Source organism: Saimiri boliviensis, chromosome 13 (genome assembly GCF_048565385.1).
Source record: "Saimiri boliviensis isolate mSaiBol1 chromosome 13, mSaiBol1.pri, whole genome shotgun sequence".
In the NCBI taxonomy this organism is placed as follows: domain Eukaryota; kingdom Metazoa; phylum Chordata; class Mammalia; order Primates; family Cebidae; genus Saimiri; species Saimiri boliviensis.
This window is the reverse complement of record NC_133461.1, coordinates 112,226,978-112,236,642: the sequence shown is the minus strand read 5'-3', so window position 1 is coordinate 112,236,642 and position 9,665 is coordinate 112,226,978. Positions and strand designations below refer to the sequence as shown.

General features: G+C 52.7%; 1 protein-coding gene across 4 annotated transcripts in view; it reads left to right on the top strand.

Moving 5' to 3' along the window:
• Window positions 1–1,227: 1,227 nt before the first annotated feature.
• Window positions 1,228–9,665, top strand: part of ARHGEF10 (Rho guanine nucleotide exchange factor 10) — a 122,481-nt gene continuing 114,043 nt past the window's right edge. For all 4 annotated transcript variants that reach the window (XM_074384211.1, XM_039461090.2, XM_039461091.2 and 1 more), the window contains exon 1: window positions 1,228–1,285. The gene's annotated coding sequence lies outside the window, so the exon portion shown is untranslated. The remainder of the gene's footprint in view (window positions 1,286–9,665) is intronic.

The window sequence follows — 9,665 nt, the reverse complement described above, 5'->3', positions numbered from 1 at the left end:
TTGGCTATGATTTTTACACAGTCTAGAATTTTCAGGGAAATAACTTATACCAGAGCACACAAGCCGTAAGGGTACTTAATGTTTAAATTAATTTTGTGTTACTTAGCACGCCAAATAGCTCTTTGCAGTTCTTCCATAAAACAAGTGAAAGGGACCAGAAATCTCTAAGAAGTCTGACACTTCTAAAATGCTGACTTTAAATTACTTCTATGACTCAGAGATTTGGGTAGGAGAAGGCACAGATATAAATCCAGCATATGTGAACACATATGTTAAATTCGTTGACCAGGTAATAACATCCTTCAGTTATCTTGGTTAAAAATATCTTCTTTTCTCGTTTTTTTTTTTTTTTCTTTTTCTGTAATAGTAATTATAAGGATACTCTGTTTCCTTTTTAAAAGTATAAGATAAATTCATGCTCAAGGTAAACAATTCCAATAACTCAGAAGGGGCCAATTCACTGCAAAGGACCCGGAAAAAAACGAGTGTTTCCTGGGAAGAAGCAAGCTTCAAAAACTGACTCGGAAACGTGGCTGAAGTCATCGCATTTCCAAACGCCCAAGCCTTGGCTGGTCCAGGGCAGCTGGCGCTGAAGACCCGGAACGCCCTGTGGGCAGGGCCAGCTGAGGACGGAGGGACGCGGTCTCTAGGGACGGCTCGGGTGGGGTCCCGGCGCCCCCTCCCCGTGTGGGCAGCTCGGGGAATGGGGGGGTCAGCAGCGGGGGAGGCGATGCTCTGCGGGGAGGGTCAGGGTCTGCCCGGCGCCCCCTCCCCGTCGGACGCAGCTCCGGGCCGGGAGCGGCTCTCGGGGAGGGCACAGATGCTGGGGGCGGGGAGGGCGCTGGGTGCGCCCAGCAGCTCCTCCCGAAGGGCGCTCGGCCCAGGGGTCCGCGGGGCGGGCTGCGATCCGGGGGCGGGGCCTCCGCGCGCGCCCCTCCCACGCGTGCGCCCCTCCCACGCGTGCGCAGCCTGGGCGGGGCGTTGGGGAGCCGGAGGGGGCGCGCGCGGCCACGTGGCCTGGAAGGAATGCGCGGGCGCGTGGGCGGGGCGCGGCCGAGAAACCGGCAGGTGCTGCGACCAATGGGCGCCCGGCACGGCCTGGGTCCGCCAATGACAGCGTGGTGGGTGGAGCCGGCCGTCCGGGCGGGAGGGGCCGGGCGCATCTCTGTCGCCGGCGGGCGCGCGATACGGGACTGACCGGGTCGTCGGGGACGTGGGGGACGGCGGGGGACGGCGGGGGACGGCGGGGCAGCAGGGGACGGCGGGCCGCGTCCTGGCCGCCGAGGTGAGTGCGGGCCCCGCGGGCTTCTGGTTTGCTTTGAGACTTGCACTCCTGCCCGGCTCCCCCGAAGTCGCGGGGTCCCGCCCCGAGGTGGAGGCGCCCCCGACCCCCGGCACAGACGTTGCAGGGAAGGGGCTGAGACCCCCGAGCAGCTCCCCCTTTCGTGGCGTCCCTGGCACCCCAGGATAACGGCGCGGGCCTGGGCGGGGGCCGTCGGGACCGGCCGCAGGGACCCCCGGCTCCAAGGGCAGGAGGGAGCCCAGATCAGCTTAAGGAGCCCGAGGGGCGAGCGGGGGTCGTGTGGGGGTCGTGCGGTAACTTGGATTTTTTGGTAAAGAGGAAGAACGGGTCCACCTCTGGATGGAGAGGAGGATAGGTGTAAGAAAAGCCGGCGTCTTTCCCCAGCACCCCACCTGTCCCCCACCTCATTAGCTCCCTTCCCCAGCTGTTCCTGTGCACCCCACCTGTACCCCTAAACCCCCTGTTCACCCTGCACCCTACCAGTCCCCCGGATCCCAGCTGTCCCCCTGCACCCCGCCAGTTCCCCCTGCACCCCGCCTGTCCCCCATCCCACCAGTTCCCTGCACCCCAGCTGTCCCTGTGTACCTCACCTGTCCCCCCACACCCTACTGTTCACCCTGACCCCCACTAGTTCCCCAGACTCCAGCTGTCCCTCCGGACCCCAGGTGTCCGCCTGGACCTCAGCTGTCCCCCCACCCCACCCGTCCCCTGCACCCCACCCGTCCCCCAACACCTCACCTGTCCCCCTGCACCACACCTGTCTCCCGAACCCCACCTGTTCATCCTGTACCCTGCCTGTCTGCCTGCACCCCACCTCTTCATCCTGTACGCCACCTGTTTCCCTTGTACTCCAGCTGTCCCCTGTACCTCATCTGTTTCCCTGCACCCCACCTGTTCACCCTGAAGCACTCCATTCGTTCCCCCTTGCATCTCACCTGTTATCCCATACCCCACCTGTCCCCCTCACCCCAGCTGTTCCCCCTGCACTCCACCTGTTCACCTGTACCCCAGCTGTCCCCTGCACTCCAGCTGTCCCCCCTGCACCCCACCTGCTCCCCTACTCCACAGCCTGCGGGTGCCCAGGAAGCCAAGGTAGAGTCTGAGGAAAGTTGCCCTTGGTCCACAGGCTCCATACCCGCCTGTCCCAGCCACACTCCTCCTCCATGGGCCCCTGGGCACTGAAGGTAAAGTCTGAGTATCCCTCCAGACTGTCGCCAGGAGATCACATTCTCAGGCAGCTGGAGGTGAACTTGCTGCCGTCTAATAGCGATTCCAGTCCCTAACTTTTGCTACTAGTAAAAATTCTCATTGATTCAAGATGCAGTGGGTTTTAATTCTTTTCTCTGGTTGACCATAACCTGAGTATGGACAGGTCACTTCTAGATTCTGTGTAGGCGTGACTTAATTTCCACATAGGTGGAGCCTGTAAGAAGTAACAATTCACTGCTGCTTGTTATTAATAATATGTTTTGAACACTTGCTTTATAGAAAAAAAATTTTTTTGGGAGAGAGATGATTACTGAGGTTTACACTTTGTATATTTTTCAAAATACACTTTGTCCCTCTGTCTCTCGCAGCATTTATTTGATTGGCTGTAGTGGCTAACATGGGCAGTTACTGATGCTGTAACTTTTTATATTCAGATAAGACCTCCATGATTTCTCAGCAGTAAGAAAAGTCATTTGTATAAGGTGCTATTTGTAATTCGTTAGTTGTAGACAGTTGGGGGTGAAGTTAAAAGTTATTCAAAATAGCTTTTTATGCACTTAATAGTTGATGCTTGACTTCCAGATTTAACCAAATTTGTCTTCTGGGTGCTTTGCTATGCTGCCTTTCGTCTGCAGTTTGTATGTGTTTGTGTACGTGTGTGTTTCTGTGTGCGTGTATGTGTTTGTGTGTGTTTATGTGTGTTTGTGTTTGTGTGTGTGTGCTCATGTGTATTTGTGTGTGTGTGTGTGTGTGTGTGCGCGCGCGCGCGACTTGTAGATGGAGGCATTGGGTGGTGTGGAAGGTGTGGAGTTAGAGACCTGGGTTGAGGTGGGGAAGCTTTTCCCGGACCTGGTGAGTCCAGGCTTCTCAGGGGACTTCAGGGTGCTCACTTACGAAGTTGCTAGAAGGCATCGTCTGTGGAAGTGCTTCTTAAACCAAAAATGTTTGCCACAAATTAGAGCAAAATGAAAATGCACTAAAGATGGTCATATTCTGTGAATGGTGTGAAAACATCATAATGAGACATACTGCAGAGTGCATGGCAGGAAGCATTGAAAGAACAGCTTGGATCTGGAGACGCTCGGAGAATCTCAGTGTTTCATGTGTGTGTTTTTTATAGTTTGCCTGGGTAGAAAGATAAGTGGTGTGAAATAAGACAGAAGGACGTCAGCCGGGCGTGGTGGCTCACCCCTGTAATCCCAGCACTTTGGGAAGCCGAGGCAGGCAGATCACCCGAGGTCAGGAGTTCAAGACTATCCTGGTCAACACGGTGAAACCATTTCTACTAAAAATAAAAAAATTAGCCAGGCGTGGTGGCAGGTGCCTTTAATCACAGCTACTTGGGAGGCTGAGGCAAGAGAACTGCTTCAACTTGGGAGGTGGGGATTGCAGTGAGCAGAGATGGTGCCACTGCACTCCAGCCTGGATAACAGAGCGAGACTCTGTCTTAAAAAAAAAAAAAAAAAAAAAAAAAGACAGAAGAGAAGCATAGCTGTTAGTCATCCGTGAGGGAGAATTTCAGCTCTCTCCCTTCACCAGGCTACCAGGCTTCTGGGAGTGTAATGTTGGAAAGTTCTGGGGAGCTTTGCAGTGGAAGGTGTGGTCCAGGCCCAGGGGCTGCCAAGGGTCTGAGAGGTCGGAAGAGCAGGGGGGCAGGTGGGCTAGCCGCAGGGGCGGTCCTGTTTGACAACCCTGGCCATGAGGGGGCCTTGCCTGGGTTGCAGATGGGGCCACCGCCCCAGGTCTATCTGGGGAGGGGCAGGGTTACCTGTAAGAAGGATAGATGTGGTAACAGGCCCTGGGAAAATGCCCTGCCACCAGTCCCACCCTGACACACAGGCACGCGCACGCGCGTGCACACACACACACACACACACACTTCTGCCACTCTATTCCACTTCAGCCTTTTCCTAGTTCCCAGGCCTGGGCATGGCACGGCATGGCATGGTTCTATTTATTTTCTGTGAGTTTTCAAAATTTTGATTGTAAAAATGATCTTTTTGTGTTTTCTTTTGGAGATAGAGTCTGGCTCTGTCACGCAGGCTAGAGTGCAGTGGTGGGATCTCGGCTTACTGCAGTCTTCGCCTCCTGGGTTCCAGTGATTCTCCTGCCTCAGCTTCCTGAGTACCTGGGGTTACAGTTGTGCACTACCACGCCAGGCTAATTTTTGTATTTTACCCCTGAGATGGGGTTTTGAGTGTTGGCCTGGCTGATTACAACCTCTGGACCTCAAGTGATCCACCCACTTCAGCCTCCCAAAGTGCTGGGATTACAGGTGTGAGCCACCATGTGCCTGGTCAAAGTAATCATTTTTTGTTTTTATTTTTTTAAGACTAGTCAAGTGCAGTAGTGAGAAGGGAGGAAAGAGTAGAACAAGGAGTTCGGTCTGTAACTGACTGTGAACAATCAATTGAGATAACTCACTGCCTTTGGACCAACCAAAATCATCATTTTTAATCGTGTATTATTCCTTTCCTTCTATCATTGCCATTTCCTGCTTTTTGTTATATCATTAATCATGCCTGCCTATAGAAAGTGCTATCTGGGAGTTGCTGATATTTTATATTTTTGTTAAATGATGTCAAAAAGATGTAAAATACTTTTAAAAATGCTTTAGATTCAAAGTTTTTCTCTCGCATGGTTCACCTTCTGATATGGGAAATAACTTTGTAAACTAATATGGTGTCCAGAGCTGGGACTGCTGCTGTGGCCCTTGTGAGGGAGCAATGGGGAGGCGTGTCGGTGGTTACAGGCGTGTGCACAGATGCATGGCAGTCAGCGTAGAACAGGCCTGGCTAGATCAGCGTTGGCAGAGGTGCCAGTTACCATCTTGGCCATTCTGGACTCCAGTAGCTTAACAACAGTTAGTCCCTGGGGACTCGAACTGGGGATTTAAGGAAGAAAACCGGAGGGATGGTTGGGAAACCCCAGTACTGTCTCTCCACTGATAACTGCAGACAGCCAAGCCGCTTTTCAGCGAGTCAGGCTCCTGCAAGTCATAGGTGTTTCTGTGCTGCGGTCGCGTTCTTTGTCCTGTTGTGGCCCGATGGCTTGTGGTCCAGCTGTCGGGAGGCTGACTTACACTTGTATGTGATCATTATTCTTACGTTCTAAGAAACCAGTGTGGACATTTACTTTGGAATACAAATACCAAAAGGAAAACTTCAAAGTAAAATTTGAAATCCACTTTGACAGATGTTCAAAGCGAATTTTGAACTTTTGTCTTCTTATTGATGTGGGTGATTAAGAGCAGACTACATAGGAAAGGCCAGGCAATTCTATTTTGGTGAAACTGTGGCGTGCACACTTAGGTTTTATTCTATTGTGAGACTGGTGTGCACTCTTAGGTTTTATTCTATCGTGAGACTGGTGTGCACACTTACGTTTTATTCTATCGTGAGACTGGTGTGCACACTTAGGTTTTATTCTACCGTGAGACTGGTGTGCACACTTACGTTTTATTCTATCGTGAGACTGGTGTGCACACTTAGGTTTTATTCTATCGTGAGACTGGTGTGCACACTTAAACGTTTTATTCTATCGTGAGACTGGTGTGCACACTTACGTTTTATTCTATCGTGAGACTGGTGTGCACACTTAGGTTTTATTCTATTGTGAGACTGGTGTGCACACTTACGTTTTATTCTATTGTGAGACTGTGGCATGCACACTTATGTTTTATTCTATTGTGAGACTGGTGTGCACGCTTACCTTTTATTCTATCGTGAGACTGGTGTGCATGCTTATGTTTTATTCTATTGTGAGACTGGTGTGCACGCTTACGTTTTATTCTATCGTGAGACTTTGGTGTGCATACTTACGTTTTATTCTATCGTGAGACTGGTGTACATACTTAGGTTTTATTCTATCGTGAGACTGGTGTGCACACGTATGTTTTATACTATTGTGAGACTGTGGTGTGCACACTTAGGTTTTATTCTATCGTGAGACTGGTGTGCACACTTAGGTTTTATTCTATCGTGAGACTGGTGTGCACACTTATGTTTTATTTTATTGTGAGACTGTGGTGTGCACAGTTACTGTTTTATTCTATTGTTTGCTTACTTTTCTGAAAGGAAAATAAAGCAGTGATTTCAATGCAGTTTCTGATTTTCTGTAAGGAACAAGAGAAAAGTGAGTCAAAAGAACATTCCATAAATTAACGTGGTATTTAGTGCATATGCGAGCGGAAGCAGAGGCTGGAAGGCCTTGAGCTTTGGGGAGGAAGCGTACCTGCGGAGGCGGCCGGCCAGCCCGAACAGGCCAAGAACTCCCAGCCTCCACAGTAGCGCTCACTTTGGGCCTGAGCTGGGTTGTCCCAATAGGATACCTGCGTGGGCTGTGTAGACACAACCCAGAGAGCTCCAGAGTGAATGTCACTCCTGGCTCAGAAGCTCAGTATGTTTTGTGTGAGGCTCTGAGCTATGATGGAAGGAATTTGGTGGGTCTACCTCATTGTGTGTGCAAGTCTGAGCCTGGCTGGGTCAGCGGCCTTGAACCAGTGGCATGCTGTGAGGCTCGGCTTGTGGGCAGTTGCCCTGTGTGGGCCAGGCCAGCTTGAGGTCTGCTGAGGGCTGGAGCCAGCCCCTGACCCTGGCCCGTCTGCTTGCTGCAGGAGTGATGACAACGTCGTCTTATGCTTTGTTCTCAAGCCCTTGACTCAGCAGGCCCATGGGAGGCCGCCCCCACGGGGCCCTGATCCACGTCCTGCGGCTGCCTGTGCCTCCACGGAAGCTGCCGCTTCGCGGGTTAATGTCCTTCGTGTGGGCTCTGTGCATTCAGCCGGCAGGGGCACTTCTTGCAGAGCAGGGTTGAAGAGAATTCCTTCCTCTGGAAGCTCTTGTCCTGCGTTATGTAGAAAGGGCCCGTTTTCAGCTGCAGCCGAAGTCTAGACTAGTGCTCAGAGGTGCCAGGGGCTGCCCAGGGGCACAGCTCTTCATTTGCGGTCCCGAATCCAGGGTCTGCAGGGGAAGAAGGTCAGGGAGGCCAGTGGAGGCTGCTGGGATGACGGCAGGCACTCTGCGCCTGAAGCGTGTTTGGACATGCACGTTTCCGCATGATGTCGTAGGAAGGAATGAAAGGTGCAGCGCTTTGCCAGCTGATGAAAATACCTGGGCAGCAAGTCACAGGTACTGGTAGCAGGAAGGAGAGATGGTGTTTTCCAGTGTACGGTCTCTGAGGCGATCGCTGCCAACAGGCAGAGGGCTGGCGTTTAGACGCAGCTTCTGCTTGCTGTAAAGAGCCGCTTCCCTGCTCTGTTCTGTCTGTAGAAGCAGATGGCCCGGAGGGCAAGGACTCCTGGTGACAGGAGGAGTATCAGACAAGGCAAGGGAGGGAGGCTGTGTGCACGCACCTGTAGTCCCGGGAGATTTCCGGTGCCGTCTGCAGGCATGTGTGGCATGTGGCTCATTTCCCCTGGGGCTCAGGTGACCGTCATTGGTGGACATGGCATCTGTCCAGCATCCAGGCTGCCAGGAGACTCCGGGGCCATGCAGACACCTGCGGGCACCTCCTCGGTCCCTCGAGGCCTTTCCCTATTGGCTTAGACTTAGTGCCCTTTTGTGCTCATGTGTTTTTTAAACCAAGTTTTTAGACTTAAAAAAAAAAACTTCTTAGAAAAGAAACAACCATTTTACAAATGGGGAAGATCTACCCATGGCCATATGACAAGCACTGGCAAATCTGGAACCCACCTAATAAGAGACGGGTGTCTTGTGCATTCCCACCACGTGCTGAGTACTTAGTGCTCTCACATCCCACAACGTGGCAAGAACCACTTGTCCTTTGTGCTTGGAGGGAACTGCCACGTGCTGAGTACTAAGTGCTCTCACATCCTGTGACACGGAGAGAACCACCTGTCCTTAGTGCTTGGAGGGACCCGCCACATGCTGAGTACTAAGTGCTCTCACATCCTGTGACACGGAGAGAACCACCTGTCCTTAGTGCTTGGAGGGACCCGCCATGTGCTGAGTACTAAGTTCTCTCACATCTCATGACCCGGAGAGAACCACCTGTCCTTAGTGCTTGGAGGGACCTGCCACGTGCTGAGTACTTAGCGCTCTCACATCCCATGACCTGGAGAGAACCACCTGTCCTTAGCACTTGGAGGGACCCTCTGCGTGCTGAGTACTAAGCTTTCTCACATCCCACGACATGGAGAGAACCACCTGTCCTTAGCACATCAAGGAACCCACCACATGCTGAGTACTAAGCACTCTCACATCCCACGATACAGCATGAACGCAGAGGCCATGTGCTTGCCCTGGCGGGGCTGGCATCTTTGTTTAAGGAGAGTGAAGTAATACGATGGCAAGCTGTGGAAAAATGCAGCATCAACAGGGCCACCAGGCGCCAGGAGGAGGGTTTTGGAATTGAATAGGAACCGTGGCAGGCTGGTCACCTATGGAATGGGGTAATTGCCTGAAATGCTGATGGAGCTGAGAGATGAGCTGAGCGTATATCCACAGAAGCTCATTCCCAGTGGCAGGAAGAGCATCTGTGTGGCCCGCCCTGAGGAGGTTCACCCAGCATGTCCAGGAACAGCAGGTCGGCCAGGGCTGGAGGGCAGATGGCAAGAGGGGACTGGTGAATGTAAGGTCAGTGAGACCCATGGAGGGACAGTGCATCACATCCGTGGGGGACAGTGCATGACATCCATGGAGGGACGGCATATGACATATGTGGAGGGACGGCACGTGACATCCATGGAGATGGCGCATGACATCCGTGGAGAGACGGCGCGTGACATCCGTGTAGACGGCGCATGACATCCATGGAGAGATGGCGCGTGACATCCATGGAGAGACAATGCGTGACATCTGTGGAGACAGCGCGTGACATCATCGAGGGATGGCGCATGATATCCATGCAGAGATGGTGTGTGATGGCTGTGGAGGGATGGTGTGTGACATCCGTGGAGGGATAGTGTGACATCCGTGTAGGGATGGCGTGTGACATCCGTGGAGGGGTAGTGTGTGACATCCGTGGAGGTATGGCGCATGACATCTATGGAGGGATGGCGCGTGACATCCGTGGAGGGACAGTGTGACATCCGTGGAGGGACAGTGTGACATCCGTGGAGGGACGGTGCGTGACGGCCATGGAGGGACGATGTGTGCCATCTGTGCAGGGACAGTGTGACATCCATGGAGGG